This window comes from Chelonia mydas, chromosome 2 (assembly GCF_015237465.2).
Source record: "Chelonia mydas isolate rCheMyd1 chromosome 2, rCheMyd1.pri.v2, whole genome shotgun sequence".
Lineage (NCBI taxonomy): Eukaryota > Metazoa > Chordata > Testudines > Cheloniidae > Chelonia > Chelonia mydas.
The window spans coordinates 256,252,113-256,271,298 of record NC_057850.1 but is presented as its reverse complement, the minus strand read 5'-3'; the positions used below and the strand labels follow the sequence as shown (position 1 = coordinate 256,271,298).

General features: G+C 46.3%; 1 long non-coding RNA gene across 1 annotated transcript; it reads left to right on the top strand.

The window, feature by feature from the left end:
* LOC122464365 lies at positions 1–16,414 on the top strand. The gene is made up of 2 exons (XR_006288314.1): positions 1–41; positions 16,108–16,414. It is a non-coding gene; the product is annotated as an uncharacterized LOC122464365 (long non-coding RNA).
* Positions 16,415–19,186: the final 2,772 nt, after the last annotated feature.

Sequence of the window (19,186 nt, the reverse complement as noted above, 5' to 3'; positions counted from 1 at the left end):
CTATAAACCATCCTGCACAAGCCTCTGATATTACAAAAAGAGTAAGTAAATAAGGCAAGGCGCGTTAGGTTGCCTTTTGTTTTCAACTTGTGAATTTTCCCTTTGCTAGAGGGAGGTTTATCCCGGTTTTTTTTGTAACTTTAAAGTTTTGCTTAGAGGGGAATCCTCTGTGTTTTGAATCTGATTACCCTGTAAAGTATTTACCATCCTGATTTTACAGAGGGGATTCTTTTACCTTTTCTTTAAATAAAATCCTTCTTCTAAGAACCTGACTGATTTTTCCACTGTTCCAAGTCCCAGGGGTTTGGGTCTTTGATCATTTTATAACCAATGGGTTAGGATATTATTCTCAAGCCTCCCCAGGAAAGAGAATGTAAGGGCTTGGGGGGATTGCTGGGGGAAGAGGAATTCCAAGTGGTCCTTTTCCCTGGTTCTTTGTTAAATCACTTGGTGGTGGCAGCGTTACTTAAACCCAAGGTACAAGGGAGAATTTGTGCCTGGGGAGTTTTTAGCCTAAGCTGGTAGAAATAAGCTTAGGGGGTCTTTCATGCGGGTCCCCACGTCTGTACCCTAGAGCTCAGAGTGGGGAGGGAACCCTGATGGGCTCCTTTATATTAAGTGTGTTGGGTAAAGAGCAAAAGACACAACACACATTATTATTTATTTATTTGCCTAGTAGTAGTAATGAGAGGCCCCAATCAGGGATCAGGGCTGCATTGTGCTAGGTGCTGTACAGACACCTAATAAAAAAGACAGTTCCCACCCCCAAAAGCTTACAATCTAAGCATATGATGAGAGACAGCAGGTGGACACAATAAACAAATGGGGGATACAATGGGAAGGACAAGGCAACAGTGGCAAAATTGTATTGTGTAATAATAGTAGTCACAGCATACAAAAACTTGTGGTAATGATTTGGAGCATGGCCTAGTGGATAGAGCAGTGGGATTGGAACTCAGGCGACCTGGATTCTGTTCCCAGCTCTCCCACTGGACTGCCATGTGACCTTGGGCAAGTCACTTCACCCCCTCTGTGCCTCAGTTTCCCCAGTTGTAAAATGGAGCTAATGATACTGACCTCCTTTGTAAATTGCTTTCAGATCTACTGCTAGATAAGAGCTAGGGTGTTATTATTATCAAAATTCAGTTACAACATATATAAAGATATCTACAAAATGCAAGAATAAAATGGAAATGGGTCTATATTGAACTCTGCAAATGGAAACAACTGCGAAATTCTGAAGTTTTTCACAAAATAGCTTTCCTGTTTTTCAAACAGCTCCTTTGTATGTGTCCCCGTGTGTACTTATGCCTCCTGGTGAGGAGAAAAGAAAGTTCAGTTTCAAACTAAATGCTCTCCTGACTGGATCCCAGTTACTTCAGCCTAGTTCCGCATCAGTTGCACAAATATGCGATCTTTGTCTTTACTTCTCCTGTCTGTTATGTGTTAAATAAGTCACAACTCTCTAGGGGTAGTTTTTACTGTGGTGAAGAGAGAACCCAGGGAACATCTAGTTCAGAAGCACAAATCCTTTTGGTTTTGTAACTGAAAGCATTCATTCCAGTTTTTTCAGTGGCACTTTCAATGCACTGCAGCATCTTGCTTGTCCAGCTAGCACTGAGGGCACTGGCTGTGCCTGGAGAGTGGAAGCTTCAGGTTATCCAGGGAAATTTCTGTATTAATAGCAACTGTGTGAAGACATGACCCTATGGTGGATAACAGGACATGTGAGGGATTCAAGGTTCAAATAACCAAGGTTGTACTGTGTTGTCTTTTTTGCCAAGCTCAAAATATACAGTTACGTATAAGGCCATAGTCTCAGCAGGTGTAAATTACAATATTTTACACCACATGAGGATCTGGTCTGGAGTGTATATACACACCCATAGTTTGGGCCTTACCAAATTCATGGTCCATTTTAGTCAATATCAGAGGATTTTAAAAATCATAAATTTCACGATTTCAGCTATTTAAATCTGAAATTTCACTGGGTTATAATTGTCGGGGTCCTGACCCAGAATGGAGTTGGGGGCGGGATTCTCAAGGTTATGTAGGGGGGGTTGCGGTATTGCTACCCTTACTTCTGCGCTGCTGCTGACGGCGACGCTGCCTTCAGAGCTGGGCATCTGGAGAGCGGCGGCTGCTGGGCGGGAGCCCAGCTCTGAAGGCAGAGCCGCCTCCAGCAGCAGCCATAAGAAAGGATGGCCTGGTATGGTATTGCCACCCTTACTTCTGCATTGCTGCTTGCATAGCTGGGCCCTCAGTCAGCAAACGCCACTCTCCGGCCGCCCAGCTCTGAAGGCAGCAGCGCAGAGGTAAAGAGTGGCCTGGTCTGGTATTGCCACCCTTACTGCTGCTGGCGGGGCACTACCTTCAGAGCTGGGCACCCGGCTGACAGCCACCCTTCTTCGGCTGCCCAGCTCTGAAGGCAGATTGGCCACCAGCAGCAGCGCAGAAGTAAGGGTGGCAATACTGCCACCCCCCTAAACTAACCTTGTGACCCCCCTTTTGGGTCAGGACCCCCAATTTGAGAAGCGCTGGTCTCCCTGTGAAATCTGTATCGTATAGGATAAAAGACCAGATTTCACGGTTCGTGACGTGTTTTTCACGGCCGTGAATTTGATAGGGCCCTACCCGTAGTGGACAAAATCTGTAAGCTTCCAGTGGAGCTCTGTACCGGCAGCAGCTAGCAGTCTCCTTTTGTGCAGGTGACGGGGGCCTGTCACGGAGAAGCTGAAAGCCCTGTGTTCTCGCCCGGCTTCCCCAAAGTTCTGAGAGGCCGCAGCCTGTCACATACCAACAACTGCCACAGCTTCGGTGGCCATGGGTTTGTCTGACAGTCATAAAGGTACAGCAGTATTACGGCAACCGTTCCTAGATGCCTTCCCCAAGATTCGGGGCCTGCAGCAGGGTGCTGGTGCAAAAGCACCTAATTAGCCCCTGCCCAGTCAGCTCCAATCAGGGGAAACAGATTGGGGCTGACGGAAGGGCCTGATGCTGGCCTGAGGATTGGCAACATCTGCTGGCCTGACAAGCCAAGGGCTATAAAGGCTGGGAGGGAGCCAGAAGCCAGGGGGCAGCCAAGGAGGGAACTCGAGGCCTCCTAGCTGAAGGCTGACTGCCTGTAAACAAGGTTGAATAATCCTGTAAAGCTTGTAAATAGATAGACACTGGTGGTGGGATAACTGTAGGTAAATAAAGACACGGATGTTGCACAACCCTGAAGCCTCTCTGAGCCTTATTGGGGGCAGCAAGCGGGTCCCAGGAAGAGGGGCGGGTCGTGGACCCTGTTACATGGCCCCTTGTGCCAGGCCCTGTACACATTCCCAGGGTACATCCGCACCCGGAGCTGTGATTCCCAGCTTTAGGAGAAATACCAGTGATCTCATGGATTGAGCTAGCACACTAAACATCGAGCGTAGCCATGGTGCAAGCTGCTAACCGTCTCTCCTACCATCTGAGCTGCACCCTCTTCTTAGTGTGCTCGCTGCATCAGAGCGAGCTCAGGTACATCTCCTCGGGCTGGGAAATCACGCCCCCCAGCTGGAAGCGGAGACATATCCCCAGCCAGAGAGAGAGAGTCCCAGCCCCAAAGAACTTCCCCTTCAACTAGACAAAGGCCGGGATGGGCATGCTCGAGGGACTTGCTCAAGGCTTTGCCGCAGGTCACTGGCAGACCAAGGAATAGAGCCAGGTCTCCGGGCTCCTTTGGCAGTGCACTAGCTACTGGTCCATGCCAAGAAGTCAACATCCAATGCAAAACAGAACCCACCCTGTTTATAGCCAAAAGACGCAAACTGTTTGCTTTTGCTTATCACAAGGCCTAGACCAGGGGTTCTCAACTGTTTTCTTTCTGAGGCCCCCACTTCTCCATGCTATAAAATCTCCGTGGTCTACCTGTGCCACAACAATTTTTCTGCATAGAAAAGGGCCGGCGTTAGGGGGTAGCAAGCAAGGCAATTTCCCGGGGCCCCAAGCCACAGGCAGCTCCACGAAGCTACGTTACTCAGGCTTTGGCTTCAGCCCCGGGTGGCAGGACTCAGCCCCAGGCGGTGGGGCTCTGGCTTTCTGCCCTGGGCCCCAGTGAGTCTAAAGCCGGCCCTGCTTGATGGACCCCCATGAAACTTGCTTGCGGCCTCTCCACCCCGGACCCCTGGTTGAGAACTGCTGCCCTAGATGATTCCACTGGGGATTTTAGACATTTCTTGTTGAAGGACAATTAGGGAGTTTGAAGTATGGACGCTGGCTCCCCTCCTCCTCCTCCTCACAAGCTAATAATCCCCTCTTCCCAGCTTTCATCTTGGCTGGCTTTCCACCAGCCTCTTCAGCTCTTACGGCTGTTGACTAAATGGGGACTGGCTCTGTGCCCCCCTCCCCCAAATCTATAAAGCCGGACTCATTCCTGTTTAGCTACCTTAGAAGCCATGAATGTATGCGGAGCCCAGCTTCCCTGCCCCTCCATCACAGCCTTGCTGTCTATCTCTCTGCGCGGCGGCGGGGTCGGCGTCATCCCTTGCTCCCACTGATAATTTTAGCTTTTCGGAGTATGTTGTTCACGGCTCAAGCATGTGACACTTTGTCCTGACTTCCTCCTGCCAATCGTCATGTGTTTTACAACACGAACATCTGCCCACCCAGCAAAAAAAAAAAAAAAACCTACTACAAAACCTGCCAGCAAGAACAAAACCTAGAGCTTAATCCACCCGGCTGTCTGACACAGGTGGGTAGAGCTGAAAATGACTGAAATACGGGCATTTGGCTGCTGCCTCAACTATCCACAGCAATAAATTTACCACCCAAGATCTTCCATTCCCCCCAAGTATTCTTCTGAGGGGTCTCGTGCTTTGGCCCAGGTCTCAATGTGCAGTTGTTATCAAGAGTTAAATATAGTTATATTGGCTTCTGACACAGACCAGGCTCTTTCTCATAGCAGCTCATTTCACCATCTGCTGGTGGTTAGCACAGCTCTGATTATTTATTGCCACGAAGGACCCAGTCTTGCTCCTGCTGAGGTCATTGACAATACTCATTGACTTGAATGGTAGCTTTGGAAATTTTACCGTCATCGTTTAGGAATACCCTTCCGCCAGTCTCCTGGAGCGGTTTGAAGACAACTTTGAATTCAGCTAAATCAGAGTAGGGACAGCAAAAGGCAACTTTCTGCTCTCAGGGCTAACCCCTGCCAACCATCATGAAGCAAATAGAATGTCATCATGTCTAAGACTGTATCATAAAGTGGATCCACAAGGGGGTAGAGTTAAGGTTACCCAGGCAACCTTAATTTGAGCATTTCCTAAATTGTGAGACCTTGACTTTGCAGAAGCCAGGATACAGGGCTAGATGCACCTTTGGTCTGCCCCAGTACTGCCATTCTTATGTTCATACTAAATAATATTATTTTCACCTACTTTTTTCCCTATGTAATTATTTATAGGCCTTGTCTACACAGAGAAGTAAAACTGGATTAAAACAGATTTCATTAAACTAGTGCGGGTGCTCTGATTTTGGTTGAAGAGTGGCTTATTTGGGTTTAGGTTAAATCTGTTGCTGATGGATTTAAGCTAAATAGAAATAATTCTGGTTTAAACCAAAATATGAGCGTTCACACAGCTATTTGCACTGATATAACTAAATCAGTTTACAATCACACCTTAACTTTAACTGCTGTAACTGTCTTCTATAGACAAGTCCAGCGCATGTTACAGCTCATAAGTCAAGCATGACAGACATTCCAACACAACTGGCCTTGCCAGGATTTCAAAAGACCTGGGTGTGAAGATGGGATTCTGAAGAGTGGATTGGCATTTTGTTTGGCCCAATGAAATGAAGAGGTTGTTGGTGGAATAAGAGAGAGGATGAAAGAAAATACCAAGCTGAGAGTAGGTCCACCCAACCCCCTGCCTCCTATCTCCTGCCATTCACACCCTTCCCTGAACATTTCACCTGACAAGATCAGGCCAATCGACTGCTTTCAAAACAGTGGCCAATAGGGGAAAGTCTAACTGGATTTCCACCATACACCTCTACTGTCTAATACATGACCTCCTGGGTTAATAACAGGGATATCTTGCCAGATCATGTTGTTGGAGATATAATAATCACCTATAATTGCTCTTATGTAGTGCTTTTCATCAATAGATCTCAAAGTGCTTTACTACAGCTGGGGAAACTGAGGCACGGGGAGAGAAGTGCCCAAGGTCACTCAGCAGCAGAGCCAGAATTTGAACCAGGGTCTCCTGAGGCCCAGTCCCTATTTGCTCAGCCACACTCTTTGTTTTGTCTGTGCTATTGCTCTTCACACCAATCCCCTGCAAGCTTCTGAGGGAATGTCACAACGATGCTGCCAAGTGATGCTTCCCATGGCGGGTACACGGTGCTCTCTGGGCTGCCCAGGCCTGTATAAACCATGAGAAGTGCAAAACTGATGGTGAGTCCCACAGGTGATTAAAGTGGCTTGGACTTGCCTTATGGAGCAGGTGTCCTGGCATAGGGGGATGCACAGCTGGCCTTCTAAGGTATGTCTACACTATACACTAAGCCCAGGCTCTGACTCAGGTTTGAGCCCAAGCCTCACTTATGTCCATACACACATTAGGGTGACTAGGGACAGCAAGCACTCATGATCCAGGTCCTAGGACCCTGTTGGAGTGGGGGAAGGTCAGAGCCCGAGTCCCCCTGTGACTTGGGTCCAAGCTCTGTCATTTTGCAGCATATCTTCAGCTCGAGCCACAGACCCGAGCCGGAAGATCTGTGCAGTGCGGTATGGACATGTTAGCACAGCTGTGGGACCTGGGTCGAGCAATTGTAAACCCAGGTTTACAATACAGTGAGGATGCTCAGTCACAGGCTTGGAAGCGCTGAGTTTACAACATAGGTGCCAACTCCGTCAGTGCCCCTGGGCTGAAGCACCCATGGGAAAACAACGGTGGGTTCTGACCCACCGGCAGCCCCCCTATCAGCTTCTCCCCCTCCCCCCAGAGCTTCATGCTTGCTGCAGATCAGCTATTTCACGGTATCAGGAGGCGCTGTGGGGGATGGGGGAGGAGCAAGGGCGCAGCCTGCTCGAGGGAAGGGGCGGAAATGGGCAGGGAAGGGACGGGGTGGGGACAGGAAGAAGCAGGGTGGCGGTGGGGTCCTGGGGGAAGGGGTCTGGGTGGAGCTGGGGGGAGCACCCCCTGGCAGATTAGAAACTCGGCGCCTATGGTTTACAATGCAGTGTAGACGTACCCTTTGACATCTTTCCAGCTTGTTTGTGTGATGGCTGTTGTCAGTGGGCTTACATGCTTGTGTGTTCCTTCAGTGGCTGTCCAGCCCTATGCAGCTAGCTGGGTTAGCAGGTCCCGATAATACTACTCGTTGTTGTTAAGTACTGAAGGCTGGAATGTCATTACCGCGATAACACTGGTTAGGCTGCTCCGGCCTTCTGTCCTTGAAGCTTCAACGTTATTAGTAGATAGTGCAGCACGTTCTTTCACCCAGACCTTGATGTTACTTATAAAGAAAGACCACAGGCACTGTTCCGTGACAAAGGCATTTGGCCAGGTTAATTGGCATCACGACACAGTCCTGGCGCCCTGGCTCCATGGTTACAGATACGCTCACACATGGGTGCCTGTGGCAAGGAATGGCTCAGCTGGAGGCGGGTGCTTCCGCTGCCCCCTCGGCCAAAGAAAGAGTGAAGGCGAAGAACCCCTACATTTATAGGCTAAACCAAACTAACATACACAATTTACACCCCACCTTACGTATATCATGACATTTGTTTGTTACCTTCCCTTGTTCCTGATGTCTTGGGCAAAACATCCCTATTCATTGTTTTGTCAAACCATCTTTGTCAAACCAGGGTTCATAACATAAACCATGAGCAAAAGACCCACCCCCAAGTAAGTTGGACAGTGTCCTTTTCCCTCAGGTTCTTAAGTCCATCAACCAAAAGTCCCTTCAATGTGCCTGTCTCTTCTCCACACCCCACTCACAATTGTTGTCCTTGGTCAGTGCAGGCCCAGAGGTGCATCTGCCAAGTTCACCTCCCACCATGGGTGGATGGGGGGGTAAGAAGACACCTTGCTCACTTTTCTGTCCAGGGACTCACTTGCCATTCCTCTCCACAGGGCACCCTCTCACTAGGATGTCTTCAACTCCCACCACTTAACACAGCTCTCAGTGATTTCAGCTGTTAATGGGGAAGCCTCACTGCTGGTGAACACTAAGCAACCTTTTGCATCAGAGACACTGTCCCAAAGCAGGTCTAATGCTTAGACATAGATATCAGTGATTTCAGCTCTGGTGAATGCAACAAGACTCTCAACCAGCCTCTTTTGTTTTTTTTAATTTTGTTTTTTTATTACATGATTGCAACATAATCCCTTACACAAAACCCACCTTCTCTCCACTCACTGGGCTTTGGCACCCATGTCCCCTGCCTAGGGAGTGCCAGTAAGGTGAGGGTGAGCCCCTCAATCAGGGTATGCCAAGCACAGTTCTGCTGCCCTTGATTCACACAACAAGGATAACAACCCTTTATTATGCCTGTCCCAATAACAAAGAGTCTGGGGATCCAACACCAGCCAAAAGTGATCATTTGGGCAAGGAATCCCATCATGCTGAGCACCTGGGCAGGGTGGGTGTGCCCATGCAAACGAGATCAGCTCCTGAAGTCCTTTTTCACAGCTCGTCACTAGATGTCAGGGGAGAGCTCATTCAGACCCTGCTCACACATATAAAACAAAAAGGATAACACACTTCTGAGAGTCTAACCTTAACTTCAACAGGCTAAAATCCCTGTCTAAAGTCATTTCTCCCCTGCAGCAATCCCTCAGCATCACCACTGAACCTGGATGGGATCCATCTTTCACAAATACAAAAAGTGCTGTCCTTTTGGCTACCTCAGTGGGGGATAACAACATGCCCTTTTGCTTCTGTTTATTTTCCCCCAAACTCATTCTTTTGTCCCAGAGATAGGCTAACCCACTTGGATCCTTTCCTGGTCTTCACACCCTCGTGTTGACTCCCTGTGTAAAACGGGTTCCCCTGGTATTGGCTTACAATGCTTAATTGACATATGAACTTAGGCAGGCAGGTGGATGTAGATTCATGACTTTGTCTGGCAAAACCTGCTTGCCAACCCTGCCTTGGACGCAGACTGCAAACTATATTTTGCTAATCCTTACATATCACTTGTACATACATCTCACTGCAGTCATGAAGCTCAGTGTGACATAACCTTTTATTAGATGCCTCACACAACCCCTGTTGGATAAATACTATGAAATCAGTGTTAAGTGTAGTGAGTTTGTCTGGCCTGATAGGAGTTGCTGTTATAGAACAACGAACCCTTTGCCAGTTGCCATTCAGGGGCTCTTAGGGTCACACATATTTGTAGAATAATTCACAAATACTCTCTCTCAATGAGGGTTATATTGAGTATCAAATATATGTAATTGTGGGTGGCTTCGGGTGTGTCTTAGGTGTGTTGACAACTCCATGCTGCTCCCGGGCTGGGATTAAATACAGCCACCAACCGAAAACTTAATAGAAGTTCTTTCAACGAGAAAACGGAGCAGCTCGCTGTGGAAACTCACTGAAGCTAATTTAAGACACACTGTTTTATATGAAGCAGCCACATACAGCTCTGTGCCCAGGATCACTTCAAAGAGCCATTGAGAACTCAGTAACCAAAGGAAGTGGAGAGAAAAGGCAATGGATGGAGCAGTGGATAAAGATTCAAGGGCTGCTTTGCTGTCGGAGAAGGAGCGGTGAGATTTTGGTGTAACAACCCCATCGCCCCTCAGCGAGCTCATCAGCAGGGTTCACACTCTAGCAGTGCAGCACAGACCTCTTACATGTGAGTGTGATGTAATACACCCTACACACTATTGTAACAATCATTGTACAAGGTAGGCCTTGGAAGGTAACATCTGGAAACTCATAATTTGCTGGTCAGTATTGTCCTGATAAAATATGTATGGCAACATTGTACATGAACTTATAAGATCTCCCGGTATGATGCTATTAACACATGTTCCAAACCCCACAGCCCTGCTCAGGCAGAAGTTGGCAAAGAGGTCTGTCCTCAACAAAGGAATTTGTGCACTGCTTAATTTGCATATAAGCAGTAAACAGAGTCATCAAGCAAGAAGGGAAAACAAAGAAAGCTCAAACAGGTGGAAAAAAACAGCAGGGAGCATCCTTCCACATAGACTGTCTGTCTCTTGGTTCTCAGCTGGAAATGTTTTTTCAAGATTGGAAATGAAACTATAAAAAGGAGGGGCAAATACCCAAGGGACACCTCTCTCTCTTCCTGCCCATGGCATTCTCTGCAACTGAGAAGACAAAGGACACAGCCTTTGGACTCTGGGGGAGTTTGATCAGTAATCTTGCTGGAAGCATGTAGTGAGAAACTTTGCTTGAATCTAACATAGTTTGTTAAGTTAGGCAATAGAAAGCCTTTTCAGTTTATTTTTCTTGTAACCATTTCTGACTTTTATGCCTCATTACTTGTACTCACTTAAAATCTCTCTCTTTGTTGTTAACAAATCTGTTTTATTGTTTTATCTAATCCAGTGTGTGTAAATTGAAGTTTCCAGGTAGCTCTGTATAAGGGAATATGCTGTATATTATTCCCTTAAAGGAATAAAAGACTTAATATATTTGGACTGTCCAGGAGAGGGCTGGGCAGTATAGGACACAAATTTCTGTGGGAAAGTCTGGGACTAGGAGTAAGTTGGGGTCACCCTACAGTATAACAAAGGCTGGTGAAAGCCAAGGTGTGATTGGCAGGCTGCAGTTACACAAACACATCTGAGAGTGACCTGCATACTGGTGGCTGATGTTGAAAAGTCCAGGTTGGATGCTACAACAGCAATGCATTGCAAGGCACCCCAGTTTACAGGACATGGGTGATACAACCCTTCGCTGGTCTGGATCGTACCCTGGTATGTCACAGTGAGCTAAAAGAGTGACTCCACCTGCTTCCTGCAATAGTAGGCTGCTATCCTGAAACTGACCAGGCTGCAAAATTCATGATTAAAGCTGTGCAAATACTAGATTTATCAGTTTGCTGGCAATTCTGAAAAATTGGGAAAGAAAATCATTCTGGGTGAAAAATAAAAATTTTCAAAATTTTCGGTGAATCAAAAAGTAAAAAAAAAATCTCTAAAGGTGAAATGAGACATTTCTTGGACCCGAAAGCATACATTTTGTTTTTGTTTGAACGCTGGTTAACGTTGTTGAATTTTTAAAAATAAAATTGAAGGAAATTTTGAAACAAAACCCGTTTCCTTTCAAAAATGTCCAAATGAAACAGTTTGACTTTTTCCAAAGTTTGTGTTGGGTTTTTTTTGACACAAACAACTCAGAGAAACTGACATGAATTTGCCCAACGTTTGGGTGTCACTGAATCTAAATTTTTAGCACCCCTTCCCCCCCCCCCAAAAAAGTTTCAGCTGAAAAATTTTGCTCAGCTCTGGAGCTCTTTTCAGTTCAGCTTGGGGAGGTTAGAATCAAGGTGAACTGGAAGATTGGAGTCAGATGAACTCCCAGCTTCTTGGGGGACATCTCCCTCCTCCCTTCTAGGGAATCCTCTTTCTTGTCAGAATCTATGATACTATAATTTAGAGAACCTCACCTATTAATGACCAAAGCCACTCCCCCCACACACGCACACATATGTGTGTTTGAAGTAGGTGTGTGCAGGTTTTTCCATGTGTGTGGGTACTGTGTTTACCTGAGTGAGTATATGTATAATTACACATGTTTTTACATGCAGCTGTGTCTAGCAGTGCATGTATCTCTCTGCATATGTGCACTTATACGTACAGGTGTATTTTGGTGTCTGTGGGCAATCTGCATGATTGTGTGTGTGTGTGTGTGTCTGAGTCCAGGTGTGCACATGGGTCTCTGTCTCCAGGTGGGTCTGAATACATGCTCGTGGGTGAATTTAAAGGAGCAAGTTTTGGTTTATGCCACACGCATGCCGGCTGGGGCAGATATGCCCATGTACTTTTGTGCATGTGTGTCACCCTGTAAGCAGGGTGCGTGTGAAGGAAGCGACAATGCCAGTGGAAGACGTGGCATCTGGAACACTCCAGAGCAAAGCAGGCTGAGGCAGGAACCCAGCTGAGCCACAGTGTTTTAGCAAAGCAACAATATGGGGTAGGTCCCGAGTTGCATGCTGGCTGGGACGCAGGGTGATCTGCCTTGTATAACTTAAAGATGAAAAGGAAATACCATCTCCAGTGTCAGGTAGAAGCCAGCAGTCTCTCTCTTCTTCAATGAAGGATGTGTGTAATGTAAGGGGGGAGGATTGGGATCACTAGTTTTGCTTTGGAAGCCTTTTTTTTTTTAAAGTCACTGGCTATTCATAAAACCCAGTCTATCTCAGGGCACTGTCCTTGGAAGAGTTCTCCGGAGATTTAGTGGAGAGAGGGGTTATTTTTTATGGAAAGGTCCTATTTTTCTCTCTTTCTCCCTCTGTCGCTGGATACACAAAGAATTGTTTTCCCACATGGGAAAGGAGCTAGAATATCAAGGAAGAGCCAGCTACCGTATGGAAGAAGGAAACCTCAGAGAGACTGAAAGCATCTGGTGACAGAGTGACTCTGCCAAAGAAAACAGCTCTGGGCTACACCCAAGCCCCCACACCGGTGCTAAACATGGATCAGTTTGCCTATTCTGGGTGAATTTGCTTCCCAGGGGGCCAGTTTCCTCACCCAGTCCTGGATTCCTGGAGCAGTCATAGCCTGTGCGTTTTATCATGACTTAAAATGCAGTGAGATGAAGGGATGTGGGGATGGAAAAGGACAGACAAGCTAAATATTTTCCTAAGGGTGGACAAATGTTTTCTCAGAGGGTCTTTGCACAATCCGCAGGCCTGGTCTTCAGCTCACTCAGCAAATATCCTTCACCCACATGAGCCCTAGGAAACCAGGGAAATTAAAAAAAGGGCGAGAAAACACAACTCGTTTGGGGGTTGTGTTTCCGGTGATAACTCAGCAGCTTCTCAAATGAGCAGACTCTGCACTGCTTAGGGTGCAATTAAGCAGAGGCCCAACACAAGGACCATGTGGGCCTTACGTAGGGCTTAAGTGATGTATGAACCTTGTGATGGGTGTCTGCACGGGGGTGAATGTCACTCTGCAGAAATAATACACTGGGGGGGTCTGCAAAGCATAGAGACCCGCCTGAGCAGTGCCAAGTGTCCTCGGGTCATTCAAGATGCTCAACTAGCTCTACAGAGCCACTCGGCATGTAGCAGGAGTGGGCCCCTAGTGACGGCCTCACTCAATCAGTTTCTTCATTTTCATTACTAGCATCCAGGAAAGGGAGGATTGTTTTTAAGCTAGGGCACTGAACTGGGACTCAGGAGATTTGGGTTCAATTATTAGCCCTGGCATAAACTTTCTGTGTGGCCTTGATCTCCCTGTGCCTCAGTTTCCAATATATAGAATCGTAGGACTGAAAGGGACCCCGAGAGGTCATCTAGTCCAGTCCCCTGCACTCATGGCAGGACTAAGTATTATCTAGACCATCCCTGACAGGTGTTTGTCTAACTGGCTCTTAAAAATCTCCAGTGATGGAGATTCCACAGCCTCCTTGGACAATTTATTCCAGTGCTTAACCACCCTGACAGGAAGTTTTTCCTAATGTCCAACCAAAACCGCCTTTGCTGCAAGTTAAGCCCATTGCTTCTTGTCCTATCCTCAGAGGTTAACGAGAACATTTTTTCTCCCTCCTCCTTGTAACAACCTTTTATGTACTTGAACACTGTTATCATGTCCCCTCCCAGTCTTCTCTTCTCCAGACTAAACAAACTCAATTTTTTCAATCTTCCCTCATAGGTCATGTTTTCTAGACCTTTAATCATTTTTGTTGTTCTTCTCTGGACTTTCTCCAATTTGTCCACATCTTTCCTGGCCTTCACAACATCCCCTGGCATCCCCTGACATCCCCTGGCAATGAGTTCCACAGGTTGACTGTGTGTTGTGTGAAGAAGTATTTCCTTATCTTTGTTTTAAACCTGCTGCCTATTAATTTCATTGGGTGACCCCTAGTTCTTGTGTTATGAGAAGGAGTAAAGAACACTTCCTTATTTACTTTCTCCACACCAGTCATGAATTTATAGAACTCTGTCATATCCCCCCTTAGTCGTCTCTTTTCTAAACTGAACACTCCCTGTCTTTTTAATCTCTCCTTGTATGGAAGCTGTTCCATATTGGACCAATTGCAAGTATAAGCAGGCGCTGTTTAGTCTATTGATTTCTAGTGACATGATCTAAGGAGTATAGATCAATAGAGATCAAGATGAATATTTGAAATACACTGGGAAACCATGGCCCTATGGCACTTTTTTGCATGAGTTGGTCTGTAATTCTCATTTATCCTGGCCACGTTCAGCCCTGAGCATTTTGTAATCCCACTGTAGTTTCAGCTGGACGTGGTATTCTTTTTTAAATAATGTTTTATCCTTTAATAATATTGGATTTGGACTATGAGAGTTGAATGTGCTTAGCACCTTGCAGATAGAGGTCCCAAAATGAGGTGAACTCAAAGCTCAACTAGGTATAGTACTACCTTGCAGCCAAGACTCATGGGAATTAACTTCATTCTCTTTCTCATCTCCTGCACACAAAGTTGGGAACATCTTTAAAGTTCAGCTGTTGGGGATTTTGTTCTTCAAATCCTCTTGGGCTTAGATGTAGGCTATGGTGTTGTTGTAACCATGCTGGCCCCAGGATATGTGAGAGACAAGGTCTGGGAGGTAATATTTTTATTGGACTGACCTCTGTTGGTGAGAGAGGCAAGCATTGGAGTTCTACGGAGCTCTTCTTCTGCTCTTTGGAGCTTGAAAGCTGCCAGCGGGTCTCTCTCACCAACAGAAGTTGGTCCAATACAAGTGATTATCTCACCCACCTTGTCTTTCTCAAATGTAGGATAAACATCCAGGTCCAGATTTTCTAAGGAACTCAGCAACCTACAGTCCCCGTCTAGGCAGGCGCGCTGGAACACTTTTAATAGAGGGGGTGCTGAAAGCCAGCCCCCTCACCCCTTTCCACCACCCCCTCCAGAGCTGGGGCCGGGAGGAGAGCTGTGTCTCTAGGAGGGGGGGACCTGGACAGGGGTAAGGGGGCTGAGGCTGGGGCCAGAGCGGGGGGTGGGCTCGGGGCCAGGAGCAGAGACCCAGGCGGGGGCAGGCAGCCAGGACCCTGGGCATGGGGCAAGCAGCTGGGCCAGGAGCGGAGCCCCAGGTGCAGGGCTGGGAGAGGAGACCCATGTAAAACCTGGGGGTGCTGCAGCACCCCCTGCCCCCCTAGTTCCCATGCCTATGCATCTAGGCCTCTAGATCACTGAGGTGCACCTAACAGGGGTCCTGGTCCATGACTAGGGTTCCTAGGCGCTATGGGAATACAAATAATAATTAAATAAATATTATTAATAAAAATATACTCAAAAGATAGCAACGTTTTCAATATTTTTCTCTTTTTTTTTTTTTTCAAAATTTGAAATGTTGTACAAATTCAACCAGTTCTACAGCTGGCAAAAAAAATGGAGGAATGTACCTTGCCCCCTCCCCAGATCATCCCCAAATGTTCCATTTTATTGTTTTAATTTTAAAATGTTGTCCAAAAGTTGATATTTTTAACTATTCCAATGTGCTTTACCAAATACGGCATCCAGTTTTCCAAAGTACTCAGCACTAGATTGGGCCAGAATTTTATTTTATTTTATTTATTTTTTGGTCAAAATCATTTTTCGACCAAAAAAGTCATAATTGAAATCAAAAGGTTTTTAAAAAGTGCTGATTTCAATGACATTTTGTTCGCTGCCCCCCCGCTGAAATAAAGCGTTTCAACAATGCCAGTGTCCCATTTCAACGTTTGCAGAACGAAAAGGTTCACGTTTTCATTTGGAAATGGCTTTTCTAAACGAAATCCCTTTGTTTTGCTACAAAAATATTTACAAGCGTTTTTAAAAGGTTGAAATCAGAGCAAAATGGTTTGGTTTGATTAAAATGAAATGTTTCAACTGAGGCAAAATGACATTTTTGAGGCATTTTGAGCCTTGGGAAATTTTTGGTAATGTTTTGATTTTCTTTCCATTTCTGAACAGAAAAAGATTTCAACTCTTTGGAATTCCACAGGAAGTGCAAAATCCAAGCTCCACCCCGCTTCACCCAGAAGCTCCCTCAGAGAACCATGTCTGGCTCGTCTGTTTTGACTGAGAACAACAACAAGAGGATGTTAAGCAGTCAGGACTGATCATGAGAGAAGCTCAACGTCTGTAGCTAGGATTGACAGGAAATTGTGGCTCATGGAAAAGTGAATTTTCAGTGGAAAGAACATTTTCACTGAAAGTGTTTGTTTCCCTTGCACATTTTCGATTTTCCACGAGAAAACAAAAAAAACAAACAAACTTTCAAAAAAAACAACCCAAACAAACAGTTTTTGGCAAAAATGTTTTTACTTTTTGGATTTTCAACAAAAAAGTTGATGGTTTCTGTGGAAAAATCCCCCCCATTTTCCAACCAGCTCTATCTGCAGCTCCCCATTGAACCCCGTTCCCCACACATTTAAGGGCCAGGCCTCATTTTGGGGACCGTGGACCTGAACCTCCTTTTGAGGCCCACCCATTGAACCATTGTGCCCACTAGCATTGGCACATTCATGTCATGAGGGTGTTTATACTCAGGTTAATTGCCCTTGGAGCCAAAACAAGCGTTTCTGTGCTGCTGAGGTGAGAATGACCAATAAAACCTGGTGAAAGGGACGTCCCATCGGACTGTTGAAAAGACACTCGCTTTGCGATTGACTCAGCAGAGGGAAATAAGATGCAAAGATTTTTTGGTTACAATGAACGTCACACTACCCTCATGGTGGTAGCGGCGAAATGACTCCCAGGTCACTAATCCGCTGCCCTGAATTGCTGCCAACTGCCAAGGGATTCCCATCTCCTGCCCTTCCCCGCTCACCCCCTTGTTTGCTGGCCTCTAAGAGACCCCTGCTTCTAAAGGTGCCAGTGTTTTTCCAGACCTGTTCAGCTCCTCTCCAGAAATAACTTTCCTGTGTTTTTTAAACAGTTACCGGGGCCTAAACGTAGCTCATGTGCACAGAATTCTCCCGCCCCCCAGCGATCTATTAAAAGGCAGCTTTCGCCAATAGCAAGAACCCAGCCAGAGGTGTGAGAGATTTGGGATTTAATATTTAACTATAAAATAAATATCCTGCCAATTTATAGAGTGGGATTCAAATGAGCCATGACCTTTCCTGACTGAGCCTGTTTCCTCCAATCGATTGAGCTGGAGAAGGGGATGGGAGGGGTGTTAAGTGATAAGCTGGGTTAAAGGGAGTTTGTTGGGCATGAGATAAACAGGAATTTGGTGCCTCTGTCCAGTAGGCTGCTCACTTTGAAACTGATATTCCATATGCATATGTGAATTTTATGCATAATATCCCAGGCTTTTTTGCTGCACCAGTGCAGGGAAGCTTATTCATAAAACATAGCTGCAGGCTAGAATATTAGTTGCAACAATGTCTCATCTTTTGTGTGTTCCTAGGTGTTTACAGCTGACTGGAACACTGGGTTTTCAAGCTAAAGCAGGTTCTCTGGGCTCAAATTGTGGTTTTTTTATTGGATGGAATAAACTATTGTCTTAAACGCTTACCTATCAGCAGGAGGTAGGATGGATAGTTCCGTGGTTAAGGGATTAGTTTGGGATTTAGAAGAGCCAGGTTCAATTCTGTGTTCTATTACGGAGTTTCTGAACAATCTCCATCTTTTCTGTGCCTTGATTTCCCTTTTGTGACCCAAGACATTAGCACTGTCCTACCTCACAAGGGTGTTGGCAGGCTAACTATGTTAAAGATTGTGAGGGGTTCAGATACCATGGTGCCTGGGGCCATATCTAACAAAGATAGCTAACCCATTTAATTAGACTTGTCTTTCTCATGATCCACCCGCCACAGTATAATTTTAAATCAAGACATTATATAGGAAACAGGCCATATGGGATGAGTTCCTTTCAAGGGGGATTGTGAAATGTGGACCAGACTTCCCAAGTCGGGTGATGGGTAGCAGATTGAAAGTGACCTGTAATAGGTTAGGAGACAGTGATGGACATGGAATAACTGCACCTTTTGGCACTGGTCAGTCAAATTCAGAAGGAAGCGAGAATGCCACGTCCACCCACTATAGGCCCATTTGAAATTTGTCATTTGCAACCCTCCCCGCCTCAGCAATGCACCCCTGGCTTACGGCTCACAGTCCTGAGGTCTGGAGATGGGAGTATTTATGGAAAGAGGTGAGCTTTGGATTTCACATCTGCAAGAGTTTGGGATTGGGGCAGGGGATGTGAAATTCTCGTGGTTTTTTAATTTTGCCTTTTACAACATATTTTCCCCTCTTTTGACATCATGGTTATATAGATGAGAAAAAAGTAACCAGCAGTTAGATATTTACCCTCAAACCACTAAATCCAAGCAGTGGAAATCTATTCGGTCGTTTCGGTGCACACAGGAAAGCTATTGATGAAGGTTATTCCTTGGTTTCACTGCTGTAACGTGGGAGCATGTGTTACAGCTTTGAGGTTCCCTGTGGACAGTCCCTTAGCAATTTTAATCCTGAATGTGGTCCATCGCAACGGGGTTATATTTATAATGCCTCAGAGCCCAGCCTTTGGCTGTCTGGCCCAGCTTTTCATCTTCTCCTTGTCTCTTCGATTAGCGTGGCTAGAGCCAATCCAAATCAATGGAAGTATATGGAGTCATGGTCTGACACAGTCCAACCCGGTACTGGGAAGGGGGTGGGGTGGGGGAGGGCCCTGCCTTTACACTGTAACTAAACCCAACAGTCCAGAGCGGGGAGCTGGGCCAGCTCCAGAGGACAGGAGCTGCTGTGTGGTGAGTGTGGGGCAGGCTCACTGTCCAACCCCCACCAGGGCCCCCCCACCTTGGGGCAGGATCTGACATTTCCCCCATAGCCTCCCACTTTAAATGGTGCTTCGCAGCCCCTGAATGGGAGGCTTTCCACTGACTTTGATGAGCTTTGGCTCAGACGCTCACAGCAAAGAGGGCTGTTACTGAACATGCCGTTCATGTCATGGCCTCTTTTTGCAGGCGTTGGGCATAAAAACAACAACAAAAACTCTTCCATTGGCAAGAGGGAAACTCTTTGGTAGAGCCTTTTCTTGGCA